This window comes from Microtus ochrogaster, unplaced genomic scaffold (assembly GCF_000317375.1).
Source record: "Microtus ochrogaster isolate Prairie Vole_2 unplaced genomic scaffold, MicOch1.0 UNK3, whole genome shotgun sequence".
Lineage (NCBI taxonomy): Eukaryota > Metazoa > Chordata > Mammalia > Rodentia > Cricetidae > Microtus > Microtus ochrogaster.
Window position 1 is genome coordinate 1650056 of NW_004949101.1, and position 22179 is coordinate 1672234.

A 22179-nucleotide genomic window follows, 5' to 3' on the forward strand; every position below is an offset into this window, starting at 1 on the left:
AATATATACACATTAGAGTACTACTCAGCGGTAAAAAACAACGACTTCTCAAATTTTGCATGCAAATGGATGGAAATAGAAAATACTATCCTGAGTGTTTAACATTCTTATTCATTAGGGAAATACAAACTAAACTACTTTGAGATTCTACATAACCCAGTCAGAATGACTATCATCAAAGAAACCAATTATAAAACTGGAGAGATGGTTCATCACTTAAAAACTGACTGCTCTTCCAGAGAACCCTAGTTCAATTCCCAGAACCCACAAGACAGCTCATAACCATTTGTATCTCCAAGGGATCTGATGCCTTCTTCTGGTCTCCTTGGATGTCATACACATGCATGGTGCACAGACATACATGCAGGCAAACTACCAATACACATAAAATTAAATTTAAATTTACAAAATGCTGGTGAGAAAGTGGGGAAGGGGAACCTCTGGTGGGAGTAAAAGCATATTCAGTTACCATAACATTCTGAATATGTAAGCATATTCAGAAATCATGATGGAGGTTTCTCAAAAAGTTAAAAATAGAACCAATATGACCCAATTATACCAGTCCTGGACACATACCCAAAGGACTCTATAGCCTACCACAAAGATACTTGCACACCCATGTTTATTGCTGCACTATTCACAATACAAAGGAAATGTAATTAGCCTACTGTCTGTCAACAGAATGACTAATGAAAATATGGTACTTATATACAATGAAACTTTTTTTATTTTACATACCAACCACTGTTCCTCCTCCTTCCTCTCCTCCTATTCTTTCCTCCACATCACTTCTACCACCCCACCCCATTCACTTCTCTTTCTTCTCCATTCAGATGGAGTAAGGTCTCCCTTGGGAATCAACAAATCATGGCATATCAAGTTGAGGCAGGACCAAGCTCCTTTCCCTTGTATCCCTTCATAAAGATTAGGATTCAAAGATCCAGCTCATACATCAGGGACAGGAAACATGAGGGATCAGGATACAATGGAATTTTATTCATTTATTTTTTTTTTTGTTTTTCCAGATAGGGTTTCTCTGTGTAGCCCTGGCTGTCCTGGAACTCACTCTGTAGACCAGGCTGGTCTTGAACTCAGAGATATGCCAGCCTCGGCCTCCCAAGTGCTGAAACTAAAGGCGTGTGCCACCACTGCCTGGGTCAAGAACAGAGATTTTGATGAGATCCTGTCTAAAACCAAAAAAGGAAGAGGAGAGAAGAGAAGGAGAGGAAAGAAGAAATTATGTTAATTTTCAGGAATATGGATTGATCACTCCCCCCACACACACACACTGAATTAACTCAAGCTCAGAAAGACAAATACCACATGTTCTCTCATATATAGTAGACTCTAACTTCTAATTTTTACGTGTGACCTTACTGTGGGTGTAGACGATGAAGTGAGACAGAGGGAAATCAGGTTTTAGGAAGAGTGTGAGGAGAGTGATAGAACATACGTCACAAGGTAATTCCACCAGATCACACCAGTACACTCTTAAAACCAAATAGCAAGTCTGTACTGCAGGCCATTGACTGCACGGGGAACCTGCCCAAATCATGCAGCCCTTCAGTCTCACCAAACCTGTTTTTTTTTTATGTTCAAAAAGCACATCCTCGCTTATACACTGGGTTAGCAGGAACACTTAGTGAGAAGTGAAATACAGAAGCCAAAAAGAAAAGTTAATGCATTTAGGATCTTTTCTGGATTCTGGAAATATGGGTCTTTAGTGGGTTAGGTCTTTGTTTTTTGGCAGGTATTGAGGCCTACATGCTGGATTCTAAGGCCAGTGCCTCCAACATGGCATCAGTTGTGCTAAGCCTGGAGGCCTGTTACAACATGTGACATGAAAGTGGAAAGGTTAACCAAAACAATGAAAGCATCATATATAAACATATTACTTTTTAACCTAACTAAAAATAAAACAAAAGAAAAAACTCTAAACCAGAATTAACCCTTTCTTTCCTAAGTAGCTTTGGTCAATTATTTTGTCACAAGACAGGAAAAGTGACCCACACACTGATGCTAACAGTTTAGATGCGTACAAATAGTCCCCATAATTACAATCAGACACAATAAAATATTCAGTGTTCTCTAGAGTAGCACAATTTACAGAATGAATCTGTGTGTGTGTGTGTGTGTGTGTGTGTGTGTGTGTGTGTGTGTGTGTGTTTACATACATATGGAGGGGGGGATTTATTGGAATGACTTACAGGCTGTGTCCAGCTAATCTAACAATGGCTGTCTACCAAGTGTGTGTGTGTGTGTGTGTGTGTGTGTGTGTGTGTGTGTGTGTGTGTGTGCACATGCATGTGTGCATGTACATTCACATGCTGGACTGCAGCCTGTAAGTCATTCCAACAAATCCCATTAAATACACATACATATATAAATACATATGTACATACATGTACATATATAATCTAACAATGGCTAGCTGTGAATGAGAAGTCCAAGAATCCAGTAGTTGCTCAGTCATAAGGCTGGATGTCTCAGCTGGTCTTCAGTGTGGGCTGGAGTCCCAAAGAAGTAGAAGTCCCAAAGAAGTCCCAGTGAAGGAATGGATGTCCTAGCAAGGTGAGGGCAAGCAGGCAAAGAGAAAAAGGCTTCCTTCTTCTATGGTCTTTTATAGACTTCTAGCAGAAGGTGTGGCCCAGATTAAAGGTATACCTTCCTGCCTCAAGATCCAGATCAAAAACATGTATCTTCCTGCCTCAAAGCTCCAGACTAGAAGTGAATTCACCCACTTCAAACCAAGCAAAATACCGCTAACAAGTGTGCCTTCCATTTTTGGGTTGTATTCATTCTAGATGTAGTCACACTGACAACCAAAAATAGTTATCACAGATCCTAAGGAGTAGCACAAGAAGATTTTTAACTGTTGGAGTTCTAGACTGTTGAATATATATTTCTATATGTATAAAAACTTTACCAATAACAAACAAGATCACTACAAGTTTGTTTCAAAATAGAAGATCACTCACAGTGATTTGATTATTATTGTTGTTATTATTATTACTTGTGTGTGCGTGCGTGCGTGCGTGTGTGTGTGTGTGTGTGTGTGTGTGTGCATGTGTTTGCTGTTAATTATATCCAGGGCCTCATGTGTATTAGGCAAATGCTCTATCATAAATCTACCTCCCCAGCTTGGAATTATTTTTTATGTGAAAGAAAATTTCTCTTTGATGTCAGACTTCAGGAAATTAAAGAAACTGATACCAAAAACTGAAACATCTTTGAAATTTTTTCCTGGGTATTAATTTCACTCTCACTCAAGATCACTGCAGAACTGAGTGTACCCTTTAAAAATTACAGCTAATTCTGTTTCCTTCCTTTCTCTCCCCCTCTCCCATTCTTTCCCTTCCTTTCTCTTTTGAGATAGTCTTGCTGTGTAGCTTGGGCTCTGCTCCAACTCCTCATCTTCCTTCCTCAGCCTCCTGAGTCCTGGCATTCCAGGTGTACCCCGTCACATCCAGCAGTTAATACTAGAGGAAGTTTTAAGGAGAGTGTCCATTTTTCTCCTTTTAATGGTACCAGGATTTTTTTCACCCCCAAGGTTAGAAAGTAATCCCCAACTTAAAGCAATCCATTGTCCTCACTTCCTAACAAGGCACCCTTGATCTTCCATGTTAGCGACTGCTTTCCTTCAGGCTAACATGGAGGACTCTCCTCCCTTCCCAAGGACTCCTTCAGTCAGGGTGCTGATTCACTTCCTTCTAGACAGTTCGCACCAGTCTAGAACCATCAGGCCTGCACTACATTAGATAAGAAGATACTCCCATGGCCTCATATGTAACTGTAGGTTTCTGTCCTGCCTACCAGTTCCCAAATAACCACTCAGAGGCTTACTATTAATTATAAATTGGCTGATGACTCAGGCTTCTTACTGACTAGTTCTACATATAAATAAAACCACTTCTATTAATCTATGTATTGCCACGTGGCAATTACCCTTATTTTCTACATGTCTTGCTTCCTTGGCAGCTGCTGACTCTGCCAGTCTCTCAGACTCTGCCTTCCATTTGCCTTTATTTTTGCTTGGGTTTCCCACCTGGTTCTATTCTGTTTGACTACTGACCAAATCAACTTCTTTAACCAGTGGTAATAAAACATATTCACAGCGTACAGAGGGAAATCCCACATCTTCTGCCCTTTTCTGTCTAATTAAGAAGGAAGGTTTCAACTTTAACAGTAAAATTACATATAACAAAATGGTTATTAAGCAAGAATTTCAGTTATAACATTTAGTCTATTTGTATTTGGCAAAATTAAATACTCGATCATCTACCCTATCTTTGTGAGTCTAAAGTCTTATATTCAATTTATTGTTTGTCTTAACTAAAGAAAACTATAATTATCTAGTCTTCAACTCCATCACGGATTCTAGAAGGATATAATATTACCTAAGTAAACAGGAAGTGTCTTGTAAGCAACTTCCAAAACTCTAGAAATTACAAAGACATCTCACTGCCTGGACAGTCACTCAACGTTCTTCTGTAACATTGGGGCATCCACCTTCAGCCTATAGGCCCATAGTATCTGGCAGACCTTCCAATGAAGAAGGAAATTTGAAAGACTTTCCCATCTACATTGGCAGTTTTAGTCATTTTCTTCTGTGTTCTTCGAAATATTTGGCATTTTCTTCTATGAAGGAACCCTAAAGGACCATCCTGCCTTGTTTTGGCAAAGTTTAGCTATCATTTTCCTGTGGGTCGTACATGTCCAGTTTATACAGCATACAGTCAAGCAGTTTAAGCAAGAGCAGTTTCTTGCCCAAATGGCTAGCCTTGCCATATTGAAAGCAAACTCCATAAGTAACTTCTTTGATGCCCATCGTCCTCTTGAAGTAATTAGTGCTGTCAGGAGCAGACATGTCTCACTGCTGAGAAAAGTCTAAGTTCATAAAATATTTTAAATGCTGTATTCTGTAGCTCTTTGACATGTTTGAAGATTACCTATCTATTTGAAATATATCTCTGCATATCTAGAAAACCTAACTAATGTGACTATAAGTTTAACTATTATAGATGACTTACTTTATATTTCTTAACTATAAAATATATTTTTAGTAAGCTACATAAAGTTAATACCCTAAACTAGAGTAGAAATATACAGATAGAACTGGCTTTGTGGGAGCCTAGCCTGTTTGGATGCTCATCTTCCTGGACCTGGATAGAAGTGGGAGGACCTTGGACTTCCGGCAGGGCAGGGAATCTGGACTGCTCTTCAGTCTCGAGAGGGAGGGGGAATGGGTTGGAGGAGGAGGAGAGGAGTGGGGAGAGGGGGAGGGGAGGGGGGAGATGGGGAGGGGCGATGTGTGGGAGGAGGGGGAGAGAAATGGGAAATGGGGAGGAGGCAGAAATTTTTTTTCAACAACTAAAAAAAAAGAAATATACAGATAGTAAGTATAACAAAATTGACCTCAAATTTGTATCAGTAAATCAAAATCCATACCAATGTAAAGTATTTATTTCTATATCATATCCCCCTTTAAATGTAAAAGAACATTTATAAACAACATTTTGGGAATTTGGGCATGGGTTCTATACTACTTCCTGCTGACTGAGGGTACTGGTAATCTTTTGGGGATCCTGAGAAAATTTGAAATTATGGTTAAATCTTGACAAGGCTGCATCATCTCAGCCAGTTGTCTTGAAGCTGTTCTGGATGTTGGATCACCTGGGTCATTGTCCCCATGGAGACTTCTCAGGGGGTCTTACTTGATGAAACCATGTTACCTGGAAGGAATCCACAGCGTCTCATCTTCTGTGGAAACAAAAACAGAACTTCTTTTCCAAAGCAACATATCATTAGACCTAAATTTTGAAGTCAAGATATCTTTAGTTGGTTTTGCTTAACAACTCCCACAATCAAATGTCTCTCTGTATTTATCTCATTAATAGTCAAAAATTCAAAGAAAACCCAATAGTATACATAATCCAGACTCTGTATTTTTCATCTTTACATGGCTTTTTTTTACATTACTTTTACTGTCCCTTTAAAGACTTTGCTTTATTTTTTTGAAACTGTCTATATTCTTTTCTTCTTCTCTCCTGAAACTATGGACATTTTAAATACACTGTGACTTGTTTAGAAGGTTTTTCTTTTTCTGAAACTATCTTTTTTATTTTATTTTTAAAAAAAAAAACAATCTTTTTTCATTTTACGTACCAATACCAGTTCCCACTCCCTCCCCTCCTCCTATTTCCGCCACCTTCCTTCCCACCCCACTCACTGACCACTCCTCAGAAAGGGTAAGACACACTGCTTTGGGGAAGGTCCAAGGACCCCCCCTTCCATATCTAGGCTGAGCAAAGTATCCATCCAAAGAGAATGGGTTCCCAAAAAGTCAGTACAAGCAGTAGAGATAAATCCTGGTGCTGCCAGTGGCCCTGCAGTCTGCTCCAGTCATACAACTGTCACCCACATTCAGATGGCCTATTTTGGTCCTATGCTGGTTCCTTCCCTGTCCAGCTGGGTTGCTGAGCTCCCGTTAGCTCAGGTAAACTATTTCAGTGGGTGTCTTCATCATGGCCTTGATCTCTTTGCTCATATTCTCACTCCTCCCACTCTTCAACTGGACTTTGGGAGCTCATCTCAGTGCTCCACTGTAGGTCTCTGCTTCTGTTCCATCAGTTGCTGGATGAAGGCTCTATGGTAATATTTCAGATATTCATCAATCTGACTACAGGGCAAGGCCAGTTTAGGCACACTCTCCTCTGTTGCTTAGAGTCTTAGGTGGGGTCATCCTTGTGAATTCCTGGGAATTTCTCTAGTGCCAGGTTTCTTGTTAGCCCCATAATGGCTCCCTCAATCAAAATATCTCTTTCCTTGCTGTCATCTCTGTCCTTCCTCCTTCTCAACTATCCCATTCCCACAAGTTCTTCTCCCCTTTCCCCTTCCCACCCTCTTTTCTCTCCCTACCCACATGCTCCCAATTTTGTCAGGTGATCTTGTCTATTTCCCCTTTCCAGGTGGATTTTTTTTATGTATGTTTTTCTTAGGGTTCACCTTGTTACTTCTCTAGTTTCATGGACTATAGTATAGGCTTGTTATTCTTTGCTTTACAGCTAATATCCACTTATAAGTGAGTACATACCATGTTCATCTTCATGGGTCTGGGTTACCTCACTCAGGATGGTTTTTCTAGTACCATCCATTTGTATGCAAAATTTCAAGATGTCATTTTTTTTTACCACTGAGTAGTACTTCATTGTGCAAATGTACTATATTTTCTTTATTCATTCTTCAGTTGAAGGACATCTAGGTTGTTTCCAGGTTCTGGTTATTACAAATAATGCTGCTATGAACACATAGTTATACAAATGTCCTTATAGTATGATTGAGCACCCTTTAGGTATATGTCCAAGAGGTATTGCTGGGTCCTGAGGTAGATTGATTTCCAATTTTCTGAGAAATTGCCATACTTATTTCCAGAGTGGTTGTAAACATTTGATATTGAGATATTAATGACTAGTGATTTCTAATTCCTGTTATTTTTCGGTGGTAGTTTTTGTATGTTTCCTTTCTTTGGGGTTTGCTGGTGTAAGGTTATCTGTTGCTTGTGTTTTTGTGGCTGCAGTTAGCTTCTTTGGGTGGGAGTGTTTCTTCTAGTACTTTCTGTATGGCTGGGTTTGTGGATAGGTATTGTTTAAATCTGGTTTTGTTATGGAATATATTCTGTCCATCAGTGGCAATTGAAAGCTTTGCCTGGATATAGTCGTCTGTGCTTGCATCTGAGATCTTTTAGTGTCTGCAGCATAACTGTAAGGGACCTTCTGGCATTCATGGTTTCCAGTGAGAAGTCATATAATTCTGATAGGTCTGTCTTTATGTTACTTGACCTTCTTCCTTTGCAGCTCTTAATATTCTTTTTCTATTCTGTATGTTTTGTGTTTTGATTATTATATAGCGATGGGACTTTTTTTTTTTGTCCAGTCTATTTGGTATTCTGTAAGCTTCTTGTTCCATCATAGGGATATCCTTCTTTAGGTTGGGAAAGTTTTCTTCTATGATTTTGTTGAATATATTTTCTGTGCCTTTGAACTGGAGTTCTCCTTCACCTATCTCTATTATTCTAAGGTTTCTTCTGTTCATGATGTTCCAGATTTCCTGAATGTTTTGTGTTAAGAATTTGTTGGATTTAATGTTTTCTTTGATCAATGAATATATTTCTTCTATAATATCTTCAACACATGAAATTCTCTATCCCACTTGCATTCTGTTAGTTAAGCTTGTCTGTAGTTTCCATTTGTTTACCCAGATTTTCCATATCCAGAACTCCCTTAGTTTGTGTTTTCTTTATTACCTCTATTTCACTCTTCAAGTCTTGAACTGTTTGAAATATTTGCTTCAATCAACTATTTGATTTTTTTCTTGGTTTTACTGAGCTTCTTTAAGAGATTTATTGATTTCTTCCAAATTTTTGTGTTTTCCTCCATTTCTTTAAGGGATTTTTTTCATTTTCTCTTTAAAGGTCTCCATCATCCTCATAAAGTTATATTTAAATTCATTTTTTTCTGCTTCTTCTGAGTTAGAATGATCAAAGTCTTCCTGTTGTATGATCCCTGGGTTCTGGTGTTACCATGTTGCTTTTTAGATTGTTGAATGAATTCTTGCATTGGTGCCTACCCATCTCTGCATCCTCCCAACTGGTGCCAGCAGTGTCTTTGCCTGTTGGTCCAACCTTTTCAGTGGCTCACTATGTCTTTGGGAACTGTTCTTGGTCTGGTCTGTATTGTTGCTGTTTGTGTCTCAGGGAGTAACTGAGGTCTCTCTTGGCCCACTCTCTTGGTCTACTTTTTTGGTTCCCTCTCTTGGTCCACTCTGAGCAGTCACAGCTTGTGCTTCAGAGTTCCTCTCTTGGTCCTCTCTATGAATTTGCAGCCTGTGTTTCAGGGTTCTACTGAAGTTGCAGGGTGTAGAGGGCAGGAGATAGGAGGATTTGGGGGTGGAGTGGGACTTGTATCCTGCATGGTCCAATCCATGGGGTGAGGGACATCGGTGCAGCTTACCTGCAGCCCAAATCTGTCTTTATTGCTTATCTGTCATCATTTTTTGATCACTATTTTAAACTGGTAAATTGGTCTGGCTAGACCAAAACTTACACTTTGGCTGTTGGTTCTGCCCTGCTCAGCCTTTCAACATGGCAGAGGTAGCAATGAGTGTCACTCTTACCCCACAATGCTGACAGGTAGTGTGCAATCAAAACCACCCACAAACCATTTTTGTCTGTATGAGCAAAAGCTAAATTTGCCACACAGTGCAGGCTGATTAGCCTCTCTGTAATGAGGCCTCTGTGAGACTGCAGAAACCCACCATGCAGCTTAGCTCATGGAGGCTGGTGGTTGGCTCCATCTTGCAGGCAGCTGTTGAGAGATGCTTCTCTGTGCTGCTGCTGGCATGAGACTGTGAAACTAGAAAGACAGTGTGGCTCCATTTTTGTGTGTTTAGAATCTTTTTAAAGCTTCTTCAGGTCTTATGTAGATCCATGCCAGATGGTGGTGGGCAGAAAGTGAACCCTGGCAAAGAGCTTGTAGTAATTTTTGGGAGAGATTAACAACAAATATTCCAAAAGCAAGAGAATTGAACTTATAAAGAAAACTGGATCCTTTCCTGAATTGTATGGGAAGCTGATCAAATAGCCAAAATTTAGGTAATTTAGGGATTTGGCTGTTGTCTGTTTAATCCAAATTTCTAAATTTCCTTGTCTTGATCTATAAAATTGACCTTTTTAACCACATAAACCAAGTAAAAAATTAAAAACTTATGTGGAAAAGTCTCTGAATTAATTCTAAAAGGAAAATTGAAACTTTGTCAATTAGTAGGAATAGACCCATCAGATATTGTTGCACTAAAGATGAAACTGACAAATAATGGGCTGAGATCAATCCTCCATGATTTTGGCATTTCAGAAAGAAAATGGAGAGTTTTTATTTTGTTTTATTTAGTCAAGGTCATGGCATGATAGACAATAAAGTCCCACCGCAAAGGCCTGAGAGCAAGCTCCACATCCCTAAACACTAGTGTTTTAGGGCTTCATTAACCACTCACTGTGTTGATTCAAGTTGCACCACATTGCCTGTAGAGCACATAGATACCAGTAGTTTCTGTGTGTGTGTGTTTGGGTTTGGAAAAGTGAGCACAGGGCAGCACAGAACATTCTTTCTTGACATTGACAATTTTTAATTCAAGTGTTTTTGTAGCTGTACATATTAGCATAAAACATTTCCTGTAGGTCAGGAATCCAGGACATGGGGAGGACTGTTCTGTTTGCCCTCTATGTCTCAGACCTCAGATAGTCTGATCTGGATGCTAGAGCTGCTGGTGGTAGGAGTTCACTACTAAGAATTTCTTTATTCCTATGGTAGTGACTGGCTGGGTTCAACAAAGGCTATCACAAAATGTCAACCAAATATATAATTTATCTTTACTTCTGTATAGGTAAAGTGTTTCCCCACACCTCTTAGGCTTGTGTCAAGATTCATTTTTATTTTTGATTTTTCTTTAAAAAATTAAAAAAATATTCATTTTTGTCTGTATGTATTTCTGCACAACAGAAGAGGGCACTGAACCCCATGCGACTACAGTTATAAATGGTTGTGAGCCAACATATGGGTACTTGAAATTTAACTTGGGATCTCTGGAAGAATAGCCAGTGCTCTTAACCAATGAGCCATCTCTACAGCCAGATTTTTCTATAATTAAAAAGTAATAAATTATGTCTACTATTGTCAGACTTGATGTGCTCTGAACTTCTGGAATCTATGGTTTGGTGTTCAGTATTAATTTGAAGAAAATCCCAGACATAAATTTTTCAAGACCTTCTGTTTTCTCTGTCTTTCTCCTTCATGCACCCTGTGTGTGACACCATTTGTAGCTGTTTTCTAGTTCTTGGGTATTCTGCTGGTGACCATGTCAGAGGAGCAGTGAGTGGCAGTTAAAGTTCAAGGTGTTAGCCCACCAGGAGAAAATCACTGATAGGTGATTCTCTGATAGGCAAGGCCCTGAGGCCACAGAACCCAGAATGTCTTTTGCTTTTGCTGTGCCTTTGAATGCTTGCTGATGCTGTCTTTTTTTGGTATATGGTATGGTGTGAATGGATGTGGGGAGATCCCCACTGCCTATAATGTACTGTGTTTGTATTTATCTCATGGAAACATCCCATTCTTCTGGGCACTTTTACCTGTGGCCTATTATAAAGATGATTTTTTTCCTAAGCTGTACTGTCTAATCATATTAATATGTTAGTTTAAATTGAGTTTTGATGATAAAAAATAAAACAAGAAAGTGTCACACAGCTAGAACACATGAGTTTCTATTGAGGAGCCACATACACTGGCTCAGATTAATGATTAAGAAAAACAATTAAGTCCCAGTAACCTAGCTAGCTTATATTCTTTTAACCTTAATGTTGGGAGTTCACAGGTTTTGGGGTGCAATGTAGCTGAAATGAAGTTTTGAAATTAACTTAAAGTCAGACTAAGATGTTTTGTCAAATAGCTTTGAGGTAAAAAATCCAAGATGACAATCTAACATTTTAGAAAGGCACAGAGTTGAATGAGGAATTTGTTAAAGAGAACAAGTACAAAATAGCCCAATTATCATTAGTTTATGTGCCTTTCTTGCTAGGACTGGTTTATGACCAAAGGTGATGATTAATTCCTTATACTCTGATGTGGGAGTCCCGTCTGTGTGGTATGATTACCATTATGAATAAAAAAAAACTGCTTTGGATCTATAGTAAGAACTTAGGTAGGCAGGGAAAGCTAGGCTAAATGCTGGGAAATAGAAGGGTGGAGTCAGAAGAAGCCATGGAGCCTCTGCCAGAGTCAGACTGTAGAAGGAGCTGCAGGCAGGCCTGCTTTTCATCCCGCCTGGCTCCCACATGGCTTGCTTAACACCTGAAATAACAACACACAAATTGTATTATTTTAAACACTGCCTGGCCCATTAGTTCTAGCCTCATAATGGCTAATTCTCACATCTTGATTAACCCATTTCTAATAATCTGTGTAGCACCATGAGGTGGTTGCTTACTGGGAAAAAGTCTAGCCTGTGTCCATCTTGGGCCAGAGCTTCATTGCGCCTACCTCACTGCCTTCTTCCTCCCAGCATTCAGTTCTGTCTACTCCACCCACCTAAGAGCTGATCTATCAAAGGCCAAGGCAGTTTCTTTATTAACCAATGAAAATAATACATGACAGATGACCCTCCTATATCATTAGACATGCCAAAACTTTGCCAGTAAGCCACTTCCACGTGGCAATACACAGATTAATGGAGATAGGTTAAATTAATATGTAAGAGTTAGCCATTAAGAAGCTAGAGATAATGGGCCAAGCAGTGTTTTAAATAATATAGTTTCTGTGTGATTATTTCAGGTCTAAGAGAGCCAGGTGACCAGTAACCAACAAGCGACCTCCCTCTCACAATACCCATTTCTGCTCTCAATCTTCTGATAAAAGAAACTGTTGATAAGTGAGTATGCGCCCTAAAAGTTTATAGTAGAGCTGACAGACTCTTTTTCTTCTTTTTTTTAAAATATATATATATATATATTTATTTATTTATTTATTTATTTATTATGTATACAATATTCTGTCTGTGTGTTTGCCCACAGGCCAGAAGAGGGCACCAGACCTCATTACAGATGGTTGTGAGCCACCATGTGGTTGCTGGGAATTGAACTCAGAACCTTTGGAAGAGCAGGCAATGTCTTTAACCTCTGAGCCATCTCTCCAGCCCCAGATTCTTTTTCATATATAAAAGTTTATGTTTGTGATTCCTTTAAGATTCCTTATAAGAGTACCTTTCAAGATAAGTAATAAGTGACCCTTTCTTTGTAATTGCAAAACACAGCCTGACAGTAGAAGACCTGACTGAAAAGAATATCTTGCTTGCCTATACAGTTAGTTTATAACAAGTTGTTTGGGTATGAGTGTATGTGGGTTCTTGGGATAATTTGTTTTACCTTTAATACATAAAATGTTTAATCATGTAAGGGAAAATGAAAACACGCTGTTTTTACTGTTTATTTTGTATTCATTGTAATCATTCACTTGAAAAACAGAATGTAATCACATTGTAATTCCTGTATTGCCTGAAAAACTTTGTTGGGGTATACAAGCTGTAGGGGAAAAAAAGTATACAGTAGAAAGAACACAGAAGAAAGGATGAAGAAGGAATACATCAAGGGAGAGTGTGAGTGTCTTTGTCCCCTAACCCACTCAGATAAAAAAGTCTAACATGCAAGAGGACTCTGTGGATTCCCTTTGCGTCCTGCTCTGCTGGAGATAGTCCCCCCAAGCAGCTAAATTATTCTGTTGTAAGGTTTTACATTTCGTTAGGTATCTCTTACCATTGTTTTGTTTCAGTTTTGGAGATATCTATTTAGATATCTTCAAGTTCAAATATTCTTTACTTAGCCATACATAGTCTACATATCGAATCATCAAAAAGTTTTATTCTGTTGCTTTTTAAAAATCTCTAGCACTAGTATATTTTTCTACTTCTTTCTTAGATTTTTCTTCACTTTGTATTGTCTACTCTTACATTCCATCTACCTTAGAACCCTTAATTAATCACAGTTGCTTGAATTCCTGATGTGATCATTCCACACCCCAACATATTCTAGCCTTGTTTTAATGCTCCTTTCAGACTTTGATTTTTGCCTTTTAGCTTTGTAATTGTTTCTTTGGCTATGGGAAGTAGACAAAATTGCCGGGGAGAAAATTGGGATCTTGGGGGTGGGGTGGGATAGGGGTAAGGGGAGATGGGGAGAGAAAAGGGAGAAGGGGAGGATGGGGGGAACTTGGGGAAAAAGGAGGATTGGTATAAAGGAAGGTTGGATAGGGGAGCACGGAAGCACAATTCTTAGTTAAGGGAGCCACCTTAGGGTTGGCAAGAGACTTGAACCTAGAGTGGCTCCCAGGTGCCCAAGCCAAGGTCCCCAGTTAGTTCCTTGGGCAGCTGAGGATAGGGAACCTGAAATGACACTATCCTATAGCAATACTGACGAATATCTTGCATATCATCATAGAACCTTCATCTGGTGATGGATGGAGATAGAGACAGAGACCCACACTGGAGCACTGGACTGAGCTCCCAAGGTCCCAATGAGGAGCAGAAGGAGGGAGAACATGAGCAAAGAAGTCGGGACCACGAGGGGTGCACCCACCCACTGAGACAGTGGAGCTAATCTATTGGGAGCTCACCAAGGCCAGCTGGACTGTGACTGAAAAAGCATGGGATATAACTGGTCTCTCTGAACATGGCGAACAATGAGGGCTGATGAGAAGCCAAGGACAATGGCACGGGGTTTTGATCCTACGTAATGTGCTGGCTTTGTGGGAGCCTAGCCAGTTTGGATGTTCACCTTCCTAGATATGGACGGAGGGGGGAGTGCCTAGGACTTACCACAGGGCAGGGAACCCTGACTGCTCTTTGGACTGGAGAGGGAGGGGGAGAGGAGTAGGGGGAGGGGGAGAAGGGTGGAAGGAGGGGGAGAAGGGTGGGAGGAGGGGGCGGGAAATGGGAGGCTGGGAGGAGGTGGAAACTTGTTTTTTTTCTCCTTTTCTCAATAAAAAAAAGTTACCTCAAAAAAAAAAAAAAAGACAGACACATACACTGAGTAAAAGCAACTACTATAAATAATGGTTTTAGCAATATGGTGATAAGCTGTGAGGAAGTGCTCCACAAACCTAGGCCTCAGTCTCAGTTGTTGGCAATTTTGCCATTTTCATCTCTCCTCTGCATTTAGGATGGAAGGGATGCTGTCAGAGCTATATTTGAGCAATTCCCTTGCATTATTGGAGTTATGATAAAACTCCAGCAATTAGACTTTTGCTAAAGTTTCTCCTTTGTTAAGAAAACGGAGTACTCTTCTGTGCTTCAAAATGATTGGGCCTTTCTTCCTTCCCTTGCTGGAAGCATAGGGGATTTCCTCTGAAGTTTGCTTTGAGAATATTCGAGTTCTTTGGCAAATAAGACTGAAAAACGAGTGCACCCAACACTCCTGTCAGACTGGGTCTGCACTGAAGTTTGACTCTCAGGTTTGTCCTCACTGAAGATGCAGCACTTTGCCTGTTACAGCTCAGATGTCCCTATCCCAGCATTTGTTCTCATGGTGATTGTTGCTTATGGGCTTCTGTTCTGGTAAACTGCTTCTCTGTCAGTTCCTCTAGTTCTGTAGGCAGCAGTATAACCTATCATCAAATCTAAAAAGAACTGGTTTTTTTTTTGTTGTTGTTGTTGTTCTTATGTGTATATGCACGTGTCTTCACACATGGGCAAGTGCCCACGATGGTCAGAAGAGTGTGTCGAGCCCCTGAAACTAGAGTAACAGGCAGTTGTATACAACCCAGTGTGGATGCTGAGAACCAAATTTCAGCCCTCTTTAAGAACAGCAAGTGCTCTTAACCACTGAACAATCTTTCCAGACTTGAGATGTTGATTTTTTCAGAGAGTTCAGCTTATTACTTGTGATAGCATGGTAACTGAAGCATATTACGTGTGAACTAGAGACAGTAGTTCAACAGCAGTCTGTATGTCTACTGTATAGTGACTAGAAAGTGGTTGTATTTATGCCTCCATAATAGAGTATATGTGGACCAACTCCAATAAAATTTTTCTATTAAATAGGATAGTAACAGGTCTACATTAACCTTGGTTTCAAGGTCATTTTCCTGGTTTTGACAGTGTGGTATTTTATACAGGATGTTATCATGGGGGGGGAGGCCTAATAAAAGTTATTGTCTATATTATTTTTTAAATTATATTAAGACACAGTATTAAATAAAACAATTTAAGTTACTGAAAGTCCTTCTACCTTTGCCTCCATGAAGTAGGTACAGCTTTATAACCTACTCTTTTCCAACACCAAGAAATTGAAAATATCTCAAATTTTACAGCAATCTTTTAAAAATGCTGTACCATGCTTACATTCTGACAACTGGATGCTTTACTTATCTTCGGCTTTGGTTAAAGTAAACCAAAGGAGCACTGCAGTTAACAAGGCAGCACAGGGGAAAATTCAGGCTGAATAAGACTATGATGTCAGTGCTGTCTGCAAATGTCATCTCACAGTAAACGTCCCTTAGAGAAGGAAAAGCTATACTGGCTGAGCTACCGATTTCTCTGTCCAACAAAATTTTAAAAGTCAGTTCTAAAAGTTATTTAAACTTTTCTATGATGATTTTTAGTTCACTAAAACCTGAGAACCTGGCATTTTGTATAAGTAGTCTACCGAATCACCAAAGCCTCCACCTTCTGACCCAGAAGTTTTCTGAATTTTACGTATTCATTTGGCAGACATCATGAACCTTTTGAACCTTTTGTTTTTAATGGGACAGTGTTTGAAAAAGGGCTGGTCTCAAATAGCTGATTTTCATGTCTCAGCCTCCCGAGCAGCTAATGGTGCATGTCACCAAACCTAGCTTGACCATTCATATTCTACATGTGACATGTATGAGGTTCTTCTAAGTAGCAGTGTCCACCAATGGGGTACTAATTTGTTGACTCATGTCAGACTATGAAATGCAATATTGTGCTGCTTTAAAATGAATGCAGAGATTCCTTAGAATCAATTTATGCTGGGTGGCAGCGATGGTGCATGTCTTTATCCTAACATTCAGAAGGCAGAGGCATGCAGATCTCTGTGAGTTTGAGGCCAACCTGGTCTACAGAGTGAGTTCCAATACAGTCAGGGCTGTTAAACAGAGAAACTGTCTCAGAAAAGGAAAAAAAAATTTAATTTGCAAAACCTCCAAGATACATGATGAAAGGTAAAAATTCAAGTTACAGTACACTAACATCAATATGCAGCTACATTTGTTTGCATTTACATACACTAGATATATAAAACACAGAGTTTAAGAATGTGGGAGTTGTGCAAGAGTAGAAGGGGAAAACGTTCACTGAATATTCACTTTGGTAAGTTATTCCTTTTGATTTGTGAGATAGGTTTTCTATTTCTATTTATGAGATAGTATTTTCTATTAAAACAGAACTAATTTCAGAAAAAAGGTTACAATTCACAAAAAAAACACTGTTACTTATGCAGTGACTATGCAATTTCTACATCTATACTTGTTATAGCAAACATGCAGTAATGTGGAAAAATGATGCCAATCTATAACTAAGGCACATTCAAAGAGAAAGCTATACACAGACCTGCATTATGCACTACACAAACATCTTTACTATCCCTACACAGTTAGAAATTTAAAATGTTATTAGTTTCTAGAACTCTTCATCCTGTTTTATGAATATGGTGGCAATCCTATTACAACAAATTCTCCATCATGTTCGTAAAGTTACTGACAACTCAGAAAATTCTTAGGCTGAGTAAATACATTTACATCACAGTTTTGAAAAGTATGTAGTAAAAGAGGAGTGGTTATGAAAATAAAGACAGTGTAAGCTGATTTTCAGAGACATGGTATGTTGGTTTCCTGGAAGGACACAGTGATGGAATAAAGGGTGTATATCTTGATCCATCTTGTGTCAGAATACCCAAGGCTGCATACAATATCTCAGAAGCAACAGCAGCTCATTTTCTTTCCATTTTGGAGAAAATCCAAGATCGAGGTGCCAGGATGAGTTTGACTTTCTGCAGGCCTTGCTGCATCCCCACACTCTTAGCAGAAAGTAAAGAGGTAAGAGAACAAAATAGCAACATGAAGCTATTTTAAAATATTTAATTCCATCACAAGGAATGAATATTCAAAGTCTGACCACCTTACATGCTGTACTTCTCAATACTGCCTGTCACACTGACAACACCTAAACTTTTGAGTATCATCCAGTCAGTAGAGGGATGGCACAGGAAAAGAAAGTGAAGTACTTTATTTCTGTCTGATCTAGGATGTCTCCTGCCCTAAAATATTGACTCTCCTGGTTCTCAGGGAATCAGTCTTGCACCAGGATTTAAAGCTTATAATTCCAGACTGCAGGGCTGGAGAGATGGCTCAGTGGTTAAGAGCACTGCTTGCTCTTCTACAGGTCCTGAGTTCAATTCCCAGCAACCACATGGTGGCTCACAACCATCTGTAATGAGATCTGGTGCCCTCTTCTGGCCGGCAGGCCAGACAGACCACTGTATACTTAAAATATAAATAAATCTTTTAAAAAAATTCCAGATTGCATGCGGCAGTTTGTGGAACTTCCTCCTCTTGACTAGCTAATATATCAGAGAAAATTTTTTCATCTTTTTAGAAGCAGACAGTTTGTAGAAACAGCAGAACAGTTCTATAAACTCACTAGGAGCCTGGCTCTCTGAAGTCATCTTTTCTACCATCACTAGAAAACCCCTATCTAATTCCTCTACATGACATAGAAAACTAGATGCAATTTCTAAAGGTCTCTTTGGCCATTTAGATTTGGGGAAGATTTTTTTTTCTACTCTGTAGAATTGAAGCTAGGCAGGTAATAAAGACAATTAACTGCACTGAGAAAGTAACTGGCTCTTTATGCTAGCATTTATAAATCTTAAAATGAAATAGTGCAGAAAATTATCCATTCTCAATTTTTTTAAAGTCTCATTTTGTTTTGTTGAGACAAGGTCCTTTATTTATTTATTTTAAAATATTTATTTGTTTGTTTGTTTATTATGTATACAGTATTCTTTCTGCAGGTCTCATTACAGATGGTTGTGAGCCACCATGTGGTTGCTGGGAATTGAACTCAGGACCTTTGGAAGAGCAGGCAATGCTCTTAACCGCTGAGCCATCTCTCCAGCCCCTCCATTCTCATTTTTTGGGGATAATTTTTATCACAAGGAACAAATCATTCCAATTACGTTAGTTGAATTGAGGAATTAAGGGTGAAGCACACCTGAGGAAGGAAGGTTTCATTTCCATTGTTTTCCTATCATTCTTTTATTTATTTATTTATTTATTTATTTATTTATTTATTTATTTATTTAAAAGACTCTTCTCTCACACAATACATCCTGACTACAGTTTCTCCTCCCTCCATTCTTCCTAGCTCCATTTCCCTCTCTCCTGAATAAAACCCCTCTCCATTTCCCTTCAGAAAAAAACAGATCATGACAAAGCAAGAAACAGTAAGTCAAGGCAAAAACTCTCATATTGAGGCTGGACAAAGCAATCTAAAAAGAGTCCCCAAAATAGGCATGTTTTTATGGAATTCCTATTCTGTTCAATAAACTTTATTATCTCATTATGTCACTTCTTCAAAGAAAAGAATTGAGATAGGGTCTTAACATATTTCAAAGTGACCTCATATATGGTAAAGGATGACTTTGAACTTATGATCCTCCTCCTTAGTGCCAGGGTTGCAGACTCAAGTGGACCACACTTGAGGATAGAACTCAGAGCTTTTCACACACCAGGCAAGATGACTACCAACTACCAACTACATCCCTAACTACCAACTACATTCCCAACTTCTTAAATTAAGGAAAAAACATTTATTTATAGGTGGTCATACTGTAGTGCACATTTGGAGGTCAGAGCACAACTTGTAGGATTTATTCTCTTCTTTTATGTAGGTGCTGAGGATTGAACTCACTGAGGCTTGGTGGAAAGTGCCCTTACTTACTAAGCCAGCCCTCTTGCCAGCCTAAACAAAATTTTATAAAGAAAAAAATGTGTAATCTGATTAAGAACCAAGGCTACATCATTTGTATTCATTGGGGAAGAAGCAAGATTGGGAATCTTGGGTCAGTGAAAGCTTAAATTTTGCAGCCTCTCTCATTCCTGGCCTTTTGGAGATGTGTGGGGGTCATATATTTGAGGCAATCTAAGTACAACTTCACATCCAGATATTACTTTTTTTGTGGCACCAAACACTGAACATGCCTCTTATTTTAAAGAGAACTCACTTGTTCTCTTCATGACTTACAGTTTAATGAAAGCTTAAATCGAGAGTCAGTGGTTCCGTTTTTAAGAAAGCTGCCCTTGGTTAGCAAAGAGCAGGTGTAGACTAGATTGTGGTTTACTTTCCTTAGTGATTATTTATGATTTTTCCATTATGCTTATTCTAAAGTCTACTATCATTTGAGCAAATTTACTTTCAACTCTCCACTGAGTTCACCAAAGGCAAGTAATCCTCCTGCAACTGGCAGGGCTGAAGATTAAGCCACCCAATACGCAATTAAACATATCCCAAGGTTCAGCTGGTATGCTACAGTTTACATTCATTACAGCCATTTAGCAAGGTTCTGCTGCTTATACCCTGCTCTGGAGGGGGATTTGTGTCTTTCATTAGCATGCTGGTGCCAGCAAGGATGTTGGGGCATATTCTACTATCAGGTTGAATCACAGTATTATGAGATTATGGCTGCAAATTTCACCCTTCTGTCACTAGTGGAGCCCTCTAGGAATAGGACTTTTCAAGCAGCTGTGCCAATTTTTTAATGGAAAGCTGGAGTGGTTACTGGTAAGGAGCATAAACCAGGGTGAGTTAGAATGGTTATACAATTTGAAATTAGGGATTCTGTTTTGAATCAGGGCTCAAAATAAAGTTATACAAGTAAGTATAACTTTAAAATCACCAGTTCAACTTTCTGCCTCCTGATGCAGTGAGGGAAGAAGCATTGCTGAAAGTTCTTATCTCCCCGCCATCATATCTAAGTCAGAGTCTCCTAAGGAACCAGAACAGCTGCTGAAGCTCTTCATCAGAGAGCCAGACAACCAATGAGTCTCTGAAGACTCATTTGAGCAATGGGAAACTCACCCACTGTGTGGCAATGAGAGATCCAAACACAAAGCACTCCAGAGGCTTTGGACTTGTCACCCACCTGTGGAGGTACATGCATCTATGAATGCAAGGCTACACAAGGTACATGGAAGAGTTGTAGAACCAAAGAAAGCTGTGTCAAAAAAAAAAGACTCTCAAAGACCAAAAATATTGTTGGTATTGAAGAAGACACTGAAGAACAACACTTCTGACATTATTTTGAACAGTATGATAAAGCTGAAATGACTAAAATGACCGACAGAGACAATGGGAAAAAGAGAGGGACTTTTGATGACCATGTGGATAATATTGTCATTCAGAAGCACAATATTGTGAATGACTATTGCTGTGAAGTAAGAAAAGGCCTGTAAAAGCAAGAAATGGCTAGTGTTTCATCCAGCAAAAGAAGTTAAAGTAGTTCCAGAAACTTTGGTAGTGGTTTTGGTGACAGTAACAATTTTGGTGACAGAGGACGCTTCAGTGATCACGGTGCCCTTGGTAGCTGCTATTGTGGTAGAGTATTTTGTGGCAGTGGGATGTCTATAATGGATGGTATTGATGGAAATAATTTTTGGAGATGTTAGAAGATACAGTGATTTTGGCAATTAGAACAACAAGTCTTCAAATTTTTGAGCAATGAAGGGAAGAAACCTTGGAGGCAAAAGTTCTAGCCCTTATGGTGGTGGAGGCCAATACTTTAAGTCACAAAAACCAAGGTGGCTATAGTAGTTTCAGCATCAGTAGCTGAAAGGTTCTAATTCTTGCCAGAAATGAGCAGCCTAGCATGAGGAAAGCCCGAGAGTGACAGGGAAACTAGAGGTTACAACAGATTTGTTAATTCATCCAAGCATATTGGTAGTGATGCCTAGATTCTATGAAGAAGATATGTTTAGACAGTTCTTATATATATATGGGTAAAAAACCCTTCAGAACTATATTTGTGACTAATTGAATAATTGGTTACTTTAGTTTCTATTCTGTAAAAAATGTTAAGCATCTACAAAAGAAGGGTTTTTCTGCAGACTTTTTTCACCTGTACTGTTGGCTGTTAAATATAATAGTCTGATCATATCACTGGATAAATACCTTTATTTCTTAAATGTGCTATGTAAAGTTACTCTACTTTGAAGCCAACTGGTGAACTTCTCCAACAGTCTGAAGTTAGACTTCCTTCAGGGTAATGCCATATTCCACTTGAAATTTTACTTATGACTGTTTGAATTAAGAAGCCATTATCTTTAGAAATCTTAGTGTAGTTAAACTGCTATGTTACTGTTGTTGCTTTAATGAGTTTTGCCATTTAAATGGTCACCCAAACAAAGTCACAGAATTATTTGGCTAGAAAAATGGTTGCTGGCATATCCTATGTGATATCAAAATTGAGTAATAGTAACAGATAAAATAATAGAAGAGAATGTAGCTTTTGTACCATCCATCCTCATGTGTCAAGGGCAAAAGGCATAAAACAGAAAGGGATGAAGT

General features: G+C 39.0%; 1 pseudogene; it reads left to right on the top strand.

Annotated features, from left to right (window-relative positions):
• Positions 1–21445, top strand: part of LOC101983098 — a 27009-nt pseudogene extending 5564 nt beyond the window's left edge.
• The last annotated feature ends 734 nt before the right edge of the window (positions 21446–22179 follow it).